We start from the raw sequence: 7,768 nt of genomic DNA, 5'->3' as shown, positions 1-7,768 counted from the left end.
TTGATAAGCAAGTGGTAGGTAACGGGGCATAGCGATAGCATCGAGGCAACTAGCATAGCAATGATAGTAATGAGATCCAAGGTGATGGTCATCTTGCCTGAAATCCCGCTAGGAAGAAGAACGGGTGCATGAAGAAGACGAACCCACGTAGTCGAACGAATCGTCACAATAGCAACGTTGCCGGAACTACCAAGGAGAAGCAACACCGGAAAGAAGCAAACAACATGGTAAACAACCATCACATAAACATGGCATGATGCACAATCAAGTATGATGCATGTCCGGTTTAATGAGTCATGGCATGGCAAAGTGCAACAAACAATACTACAAATTAAGTGGAGCTCAATATGCAACGAGTTGCATATTGACGAAACACCACATTCAAGTTATTTTGTTTGCTCTCGTTTATGTACCCAACAATATTAAATGTTGATAAACATGGCAAGAGAGTGGAGCATAAATAAACTAATTATTTAGGCAAGTTTAAATGAGGCATGCACTGGATATATGCCAAAATCACAGAGTGGAAAAAATATGCACGGGCCGGATTGCAGCACAATGCAGCGGCCCAGAAGAGAATGAGGCCTAAGTGGCTGGCTGTGCAAGAAGAATAAATGAAGAACGGGGGAAAAAGATGGGTGCCTGGGAGTCGAACCCAGGACCTCCTGCTGTTGCTACGCTGGGATGACCAGCCGAGCTGGCTTGGTGAAGATGGCATACGAGCGGCAAAACATTCTAAGGGCAAACAAGGAGGCGGACTCTGGACTCCAAGGACGCACAGAAATCGCCGGCGAGGATGGCGAGTGAAGCGGCGGCTGCTGCCGCAGCAGAGCAACGGCGAGCGTGCGGTGATGTGGTGTGGGTGCGCGCGTGCGGGTGTTGGCTCGGTTGGGAGAGGGTAGGAGCTGTGGCGAGGCATGGCCACAGCTACGACCATGGATGCTCGGTGATGCTTGCCGGCGACGGGAGCAAGCAGCGACTGTAGGTGCAGCAGATCACCTGCGGGGGTGCGGAAACTGACGAGGCTGTGTGCGAGTGAGCGGCAGCTTCTTGCCGGAGTTGTGTGCGTGCGTGCACTCGGGCATGAGCAGGAGCTCGACTCGGGGCAGAGATCTACGGTGAACAAGAAGCTGGGCAGGCCCTGGTGCCTGCGCGCGAGTTGCAGACGAGGCGCTGCGTGTGCTGAAGAAACAGAGGAAGCATAGCAACCTTGCCGGTGACCAAAGTGACAGCGGAGGAACTATCAGGCATGCAAGCAACCGGCGATAGAGGAGGCAACCAACGAGAAAAAGGTACAAGGAAGCGCGGCTGCTCACGTAGAGGGGCTCGGAGGAGTCGATCAAGCTCGGGGACGCGACGAATTTAGCCGGCGGCGAGGTAGACCCGAGGAAGAAGAAGAAGGAGAGGTCGGTGACGAGAAGAGGCCTCCGACTTGGCGTCCGTGAAGCAGAGGAAGCAGGGGAAGCAGAGGTCGTCGGGGAGGTCGATCCGAGGCTCGTGGACGCGTGCGTGGACGAAGGAGACGACGTCGAGTGCCACGACTCTCTCCCTGTGGCAGCAACGCAGACGACGGAGGCGTACAAGCCGGTGACGAGCTTGAGCACCTCCCGGCCATGGCGACGGCTATTGCATGGAGAGGTCTCACCTGGCGGCGGCAGGAGAAGGAGGAGGGGGGAAATGGAGCGACCAGGGAACCCTAGGGTTGGGGGCATGATTTATAGGGTGAAGGGAGCAGCTCCGGTCATCAAATAAACACAAGCGTCGACGTGGACCTGCTGGATGAGCTGCCGTACAGAAGCTAGAAGAAGAATAGGAGGGATCGGCATTGGTGGCATCGCTGGGCTCAAAGAGGTAAGTGAGGCGGGCTGGTTCGAGGGAAAAGGCCCAGGTGGCTTCGGATAAGGTCAGTCCTTTTCGTTTCTTTTAATTCTGACCATAAATAGACATCTATCAAAAGGGAAAAGCCCAGGAATATTGGGGACAAATTCGAAAGGACTGAGAATATATCTAATCTCCAGGAATTATTCAGGATTTGAATTAATTGACTTGGCAATTTTTATAGATAGAAAAAATAATTCAAGTTTGAATTAAATTCAAACTTGAGTCATTTTTGAACCCAACCAAATCAAACCCAAAAGAGCTGAAACTGGACAGAGAGGTTGTTGGCATGGAGCAAGATTTGTAGGGAAAATATAAACATTTATGGAGGAAGAAAAATGTCACTTGCAAAAATGAAAGAAAGAAAAAAGAAGGAGGTGGTGATGGTGCATTGATAGGTTGAGAGAGGAAACAAGGGGTTGAACATCAACACACACATAGAGCAAGTAAAACAACAAGATGAATCTCACAATGCATATGATGAGCATCATGAAATGCAAAATGACAAGGGCACAATGCAACTTAACAAGTGAGATGAGCATGGCAACAAACAAGGATGGCACAAAGCAATATAAAAAATGATGAACATGATGCAAGAAGCAAAATATGACAATGGCATTCAACATGATCATGGCAACAAACAATTGAGACACACAACGTCGACGAAATAAAAGGAAGGTAACTAGAGCATCGGTCTCGGGGCGTTACACCAGCCAGCCCACGTTACAAGGGACTTAAGGTACATCAAGTGGGGGGCGTTACTGGTAACGTCCGTAATAAAATGTTATAAATGGCTATTAAGTCTAGGAGTTAATGCCCGACCGTTGCTGTGTAGAGTGACTTTAGGTCTTCAGTCCGTCGAGTGTTTCTTGTTACGGTTGAGTGACCTTGATTCCTCCGAGTGGAAATGTTTCTGGTCGAGTGGATGATAGTATCCCTGGAAAGTTTCTAGCTTTACAGTGATGTCCTTGGGGAGGGTATTTAGGTCAGGCCTGTGACCCTACCCTAGGTACATGTCCTCATCATTAGCCCCCGAATGGATCAGGGTTTGAATGGAGAAGGAGTTGAAAATACTTCCGACTCATTTTTCGCGCTTCAGGTGTGTCTTGTTTTGGATCAACGAACCGAGGTGGTGACACCAACTTCTTTTTCAGTCGCCTTGATCCATTCTTCGTTTTGTCGAGTGAACTTTTGCTGGAAGAGGTCCAATTGCTAATGTGGAGGAGATCTTCCGTTTGACAAGTTGTTCTGCTGTCCGCGGATCTCGCGGGATTCGAATTTTGGGAAGCGCGCGGGGCGGAGGAGGCCGCAGTAATCGGGCTGGATAAGGCAAGGCCGCCTTGATTCCCGCGCCGCCTTTTTTGCCACGTATCGTGCGCGTGACTGTTGCGGGATTTGATAAGATCGCCCGGGCCTACAGGTCAGTCACTCGGAAGCAACCCCATATAAGGCGCCGGACCGGGGTTTTTGAATAGTGCGTCTTCATTCTTCTTCTCCCTTCTCAGTTTTCCCCACTGCGCCTGCTCCTGCTCCAGCGCCGCCGCTCCGTTCGAGCTCCATCCGCGGCGATGGGGAAAGAAAAGACGGTGGCTCTGGAGCGCGCAAAGAAGGCGACGGCGAAGGCGAAGGGGAAAAAGTCCAGCCGGGGCGGATCCTCGTCGCGGTCCGGTTTGCCGCGCGGCTGGATCTAGGGCGACTGGATCCGGTCGACGATCCGCCAGGACGACCTCGACGATCTGGCGGAGGAGGGGCTGATTACTCACAGATCGGCGTGGCTCCCGGAGGTTGAGACCGAACCTCGACTGCGGGAGGGTGAGTGCGTCCTCCTCACCACTCACGTCGACTGTGGATTTTCTTTGCCTCCGCATTGTTTTTTCCGGGCTTTCTTGAATTTCTTTGGAGCACAACTTCATCACTTTTCCCCCAACACCATCATATATCTTGTTGCTTTCGTGTCTCTGTGCGAAAACTTCTTGGGTTGTCGACCACACTAGGGTCTCTTGAAGCACATTTTCACGTGTCGCTCCCAGTCGGTCAAAAAGGCCAACCCGAGTGACGAGAGGACCCAAGTGATCCAGATGTGTGGGGTCTTGGGATTCAGATGAGGGGTAAGAGTTGTTTCCCAACCATAGTTCTTCCTGAGTCGGTACGAGGGTGGCAGTCGACCTGGTTTTACTGCAAAGACCAGCCGACTCCAGGTCAGTCGACTGGGCTTCCTGCTTTTTCTATGGCTCGCGTGGAGAAGCCCTCCGCCTTGAGAGTGACTCCAGGGGTGAAAGTGGAGGTGAAAATGCTGGTTGACCGAGTGGTCCATCTCATCCGAGAGGGTGTAACTGGAATGGATCTGCTGGAGGTCTTTCTCAGACGACACATTCAGCCACTTCAAGCCCGCGACCATCTGATGTGGATGTACTCGGGCATTGAAGATTCCACTTGGGTGCACCCAGAAGAAGTCGACGAGGATACGGTGGAGAAGTGGTTGAGAAGTATCACTGGCAACAAGGATAACCCCAAAGGAGCCAGGAGAATCCCTCCACTTGACCAATCCTATGAACCAGACAAGGTCTGATTCCGAATTACCGAGTGTCATCTTGATTTAACATGCAACTGTTTATGCTTCACCGACTGACTTTGTCTTGCTTGCTTTCTTCTAGGCCCTTACTGAAATGTATTCGATGCCAACGGAGAGTAGGAGCAGGACCCGGAGGGGGAGGCAAGCGGAGGTGAAAGCGGCGAGTGGCATTCCGACGGAGAGGGGGACGAGGAGAGCGACGACCCGAGTGACGAAGAAGAGGTCGACTCTCCTCCCCGCAGGGAAAGGCGATCCAAGCTTACTCACGACCCGCCGAGCGCTCATGACAAGGCGACCGTTCAGGCCGGGCAGTCGTCAAAGCGTCCTCGGACGTCCTCTCCGGCACCAACTGAAAAGGCCCCAAAGCAATCCAAGATTGTAGTGCAGAAGACTCGGAAGGCGCTGCCGAGAATCAAAATTGACGTTCCTATTGCTTCTGCGTGAGTGTTCTTCCTTCGCTTTTACACGACGTTCTGTGCTGCTTATTTCTCCTTTGGTTTGACCGAATGAATCTTGAAACTGGCAGTGCCGCTACCTCTGGGACCTCTGCTTACAAGAACGAGGATGAGGAAATGGAAGATGCGGTCACCTCCAATCCGGGTACAATCTTCGTGGTTTTGTCTTTGCTTTGCCGATTGAACTTTGATATATCCAATCGGGTGATGAAACTTTGGCGACTGATCTTTTTACAGCCCTCAACGTCATTGAGCTCCCCGACGACGACGAGGACGAGCCACAGAGGCCCTTGGGGAGAAGGAACAGGAAAACGTCCGCTGGCAAGATGCTTCAGTCGACACCGGTGGCGGAACCGGTAATTCGGGACGCCGGCGATGCCAGTCGGACTTCCGTCTCCTTCGCCATACCGCTGTCGAGTGCTCGGCCTCCCGCGTTAGCTACACAGACTCCCGCCGATCCACCTTCACTTTTTGCTACACATCACGTCCCAGAGGACCAACACTACTGGAATCAGCTAATTTGCCATCTGCCAGCTCTTTGCCGTCTGCTAGCGGATGGCAAAGAAGGTCTTTGCCATCAGCTACCCAAAAGCAGACGGCAAAGAAAATGGCAGACGCCTTTGCCATCAGTCAGTTCTTTGCCGTCAGCTGGCGGACGGCAAAGAATCTTTGCCATCAGCTGGCGGACGGCAAAGATTCTTTGCCGTCAGCTGGCGGACGGCAAAGAGAGAGGTGGCCCCCCACTAACGAGCCGTTTACGGAAAAAAAACGCCCCCACTTTGCCGTCTGCTAGCAGACGGCAAAGAGACAAAACAGCGGACGGCAAACCAGATCCCCACCCACCGCACGTTATCTCTTCTCTCCCTCTCTCCCCCCCGCCGTTATCTCTTCTCTCCCTCTCTCCCCTCCCCGAGGCCCACCAGATTCGCACCCACCGCCGCTCCTTGCTCCGCCGCCTCCTCTCCTCGCCGGCCGTCTCCGCAGCCTGCCTCCTCTTCGGCCTCGCCGGGTTCCTCGCCGCCGCGGTCTCCCTCTCCCGGGCGCCCGCCGAGGCCCCGTGGGGCCGCTGCCCGGACTCCTCGCACCCGCTCTCCGTCTCCGTCGCCTGGGACCGGCGCCCCGGGGATGCCGCGGGCGGCGCCCCCGACCTCCCGGCAGGCCTCGCCACCGGCTCGCGTGGCAGGCACAAGGTGGGGGAGCCGCGACCTCGAACAGGAGGCCGCCGCCTGGGGCGCATTGATTCGAGCTAGGGTTTCAGTCAATCGGTCGGGACCATGGAGTCGCCGCCGCCCAAGCGCAACGCTGGCCACGTCGGTGAGGACGGAATCAGCGCCCTCCCCGACCACCTCCTCCTCGACATCCTCGAGCGCCTCCACCTGCGCGAGGCGGTCCGCGCCGGCGCGCTCTCCACGCGGTGGCGGCACCTCCCCAGCCACCTCTCGCTCGTGCACCTCGACGCCGGTCACTTCCGCGGCGCCACATTGCTCCAGGTCATGGACGCGTTCATGGGCGCGGCGCGGGCCTTGCTCACTCGGGTGCCTCCCGCCGAGGGAGTGTGCGAGAGTGGTGCCCTCAAGGTGCTCGTCCTCAGCTTCTACACGTCTTCCCCTCACCTGACCTCATTATCACTTGCAGTAGGCTCAGGCACCTCAGCTTGAGATTCTGCAGACTGCTTGATCTGCACTCCACGCTCAAGATCGATGTGCCGTGCTCTGAGCTCCAGGAGCTTGAGTTCATCGGCCTTTTGTGCACACGGATCGAGCTCGTCTCTGTCCCCAAGCTTAGACAAGTGGAGTGCAAATGTTGGCTCTTCAATAACCCTCCAGTGCGCTTTGGCTACGTTCCTGAGCTCCGCGGTTTAGTACTCGCTTCTAAAGCCAAGGCATGGCAAGAGCCATTCGCGCTCAGCGAATGCCTGTCAACGAGTGTTGGTGCCAGGAACCTGTCAACACTGACTCTGTGTTTTGGGTACCAAATGGTATACTTAATTTCTGCGCACCACTTAAATATAAATCTTCTGCATCGTCATACCATGTCTTCTCTACCAGTTTCAGTTGTGCATGTATGTTCTTGCTGCAGATTTGGATTCAGCCAGAACCTCCGAAGCAGCTCATTGCTATATTCAGAAACCTGACCTCTGTGCGTCTGGGGCCAACTAGTACCAAGATTTTTTTTAACTTGGTACCACAGAAAGATGTATACCTGAAAAGTGCCCTGGGGCCACATGTTAGTGACACATGAATGGCACTTCACAACTTGAATGTGCCGTGGTTGTGGTTGTGAGATGTGCCGTGGCGCGGTGGTGCTGGATGTGCCCACGTCGCCGGCGGTGCTGGATGTGCCGTGGCGCGGTGGTGCTGGATGTGCCCATGTCGCCGGCGGTGCTGGATGTGCCGTGGCGCGGTGGTGCCCCTGGGTGGCGCCTCCGTGCTGCGGTGCCCCTGGTTGGCGCCTTCGTGCCCGTGCTCTCACTGGTGCCGCCGTTGTGGTGCTCTCTGGCAAGCTCCGGCTTGTTATTTTACTTCTAATACTGATATGAACAGATACCACTTGGTTTGGCTATTCCTATTTGTCTCTTTCTAATAGCCTATGAACAGATGCTATACTTGGTTTTGGCTGTTACTTTCCTAGTTTTCTACTGATAAGACAGATACTACATCTGATTTGGGCAGTGATGCTGGTCTGAGCCCCCCTCTCTTAGGCTTAATTTACATGTGACTATCCCTGTGCTGTGATGAACTAGCCCTGGCACTTCCAGGCTGTCTGAGCACATAATCCCTCAAGTATACCTTGAGGTCTTCTGTAGCTCTCCTTAATAGTTATCTCTTCTAAGCTGCTGGTGGTTGGATGTGTTGGGACTTGG

At 54.0% G+C, this 7,768-nt stretch overlaps 1 pseudogene; it reads left to right on the top strand.

Moving 5' to 3' along the window:
• The first annotated feature begins 6,179 nt into the window (after positions 1–6,179).
• LOC109751739 (F-box/LRR-repeat protein 13-like) lies at positions 6,180–7,064 on the top strand (annotated as a pseudogene).
• Positions 7,065–7,768: the final 704 nt, after the last annotated feature.

This window comes from Aegilops tauschii, chromosome 5, assembly GCF_002575655.3.
Source record: "Aegilops tauschii subsp. strangulata cultivar AL8/78 chromosome 5, Aet v6.0, whole genome shotgun sequence".
NCBI classification, from domain to species: Eukaryota; Viridiplantae; Streptophyta; class Magnoliopsida; order Poales; family Poaceae; genus Aegilops; species Aegilops tauschii.
This window is presented reverse-complemented; position numbering and strand designations above follow the sequence as displayed.